The sequence below is a fragment of the Trichechus manatus genome, unplaced genomic scaffold, assembly GCF_000243295.1.
Source record: "Trichechus manatus latirostris isolate Lorelei unplaced genomic scaffold, TriManLat1.0 scaffold00052, whole genome shotgun sequence".
In the NCBI taxonomy this organism is placed as follows: domain Eukaryota; kingdom Metazoa; phylum Chordata; class Mammalia; order Sirenia; family Trichechidae; genus Trichechus; species Trichechus manatus.
The window spans coordinates 11,132,949-11,134,737 of NW_004443988.1; positions in this window are offsets into that span (position 1 = coordinate 11,132,949).

Below are 1,789 nucleotides of genomic sequence, written 5' to 3' on the forward strand. Positions count from 1 at the left end.
CTCTAGGTTTTCAAATTTGTTAGAGTACAATTTTTCATAGTCATCTGTTATGATTCTTTTAATTTTAGTTGAGTCTGTTGTGATATCACCCATCTCATTTCTTATGCAGCTTATCTGCTTCCTCTCCTGATTTTCTTTTGTCAGTTTGGCCAATGGTTTATCAATTTTGTTGATCTTTTCAAAGAACCAGCTTTGGACCTGTTAACTCTTTCAAATTGTTTTTCTATTCTCTAGTTCATTTAATTCTGCTCTAATTATTATTTACTTCCTTCTGGCACCTGAGGGCTTCTTTTGCTGTTTTCTTTTTACTTGTTCCAGTTGTAGGGTTGATGTTTTGATTATGGCCCTTTCTTCTTTTTGGATGTGTGCATTTATTGCTATAAACTGACCTCTGAGCACTGCTTTTGCTGTGACCCAAAGGTTCTGGTAGGATGTGTTTTCATTCTCATTTGATTTTATGAATTTCTTTATTCCATCCTTAATTTCTTCTATAACCCAGTAGTTCTTGAGCAAGGTGTTGTTCGGTTTCCATGTGTTTGATTTTTTTCCTTGCTTTTTGTGTTGTTGATTTCTACTTTTATGGCTTTATGGTCAGAGAAGATGCTTTGCAATATTTTGATCCTTTGGATTTAGTTAAGACTTGCTTTATGGCCTAATTTGTGGTCTATTCTGGAGAATGTTCCATGTGTGTTGGAAAAGAAATTACACTTGGCTGCTGTTGGGTGGAGTGTTCAGTATATGTCTATGAGGTCAAGTTGGTTGATTGTAACATTTAGCTCTTCTGTGTCTTTGTTAAGCTTCTTTCTGGATGTTCTGTCCTTCACTGAAAGTGGCGTGTTGAAGTCTCCTACTACTATTGTGGAGCTGTCTATCCTCTTTTCAGTGCTGTTAGAGTTTCTTTTATATATTTTGGAGCCTTGTCATTGGGTGCTTAAAAGTTATTATAGTTATGTCCTCCTGGTGTATTAATCCTTTAATTATTATATAGTGTCCTTCCTTATCCTTTGTGGTGGATTTTACTTTAAAGTCTATTTTTTTAGAGATTAATATTGCCACTCCTGCTCTTTTTTGAGTGTTGTTTTCTTGATAAATTTTTTCCATCCTTTGAGTTTTAGCTTGTTTGTGTCTTTAAGTCTAAAGTGTGTCTCTTGTAGGCAGCATACAGATGGATCGTGCTTTTTTATCCATTCTGCCACTCTCTGTCTCTTTATGGGTGAATTTAGTCCGTTTACATTCAGTGTAATTATTGATAGGTATGAGTTTAGTGCTGTCATTTTGATGTCTTTTTTGTGTGTTGTTCACAGTTTCTTTGTTCCCCTTAATTTTCTGTGCTGAGTCGTTTTTCTTTATGTATTTTTCTTTTCATCTTTTTCATTGTTGTTGATTTTGTGTTTGCTTAGTCTTTATAGTTTTCTAGTTTTTCATTTTGATTTGTATGATTCTTTGTTTCTTTTGTGGTTACCCTAATATTTACCCCTATTTTTCTAAGTTTATACCAGTCTTTTATTTCTTTATATTGCCTTGACTTCCCCTCCATATGAAAAATCTATGTCTACATTTTTTAGTCCCTCTTTTTTGTTTTAATGTTGTCATTTTTTACATATTGATATCTGTTTCCCTATTTTCAATGTTTCAGCTTTGATTTATTTTTGTGACTTCACTATCTGAGTAGATATCTGGTTACTCTGTCCTGTGTTCTAGTCTTGGGTTGTTATCTGATGTTATTGATTTTCTATCTGGAGGACTCTCTTTAGTATTTCTTGTAATTTTGGTTTGGTTTTTGCAAATT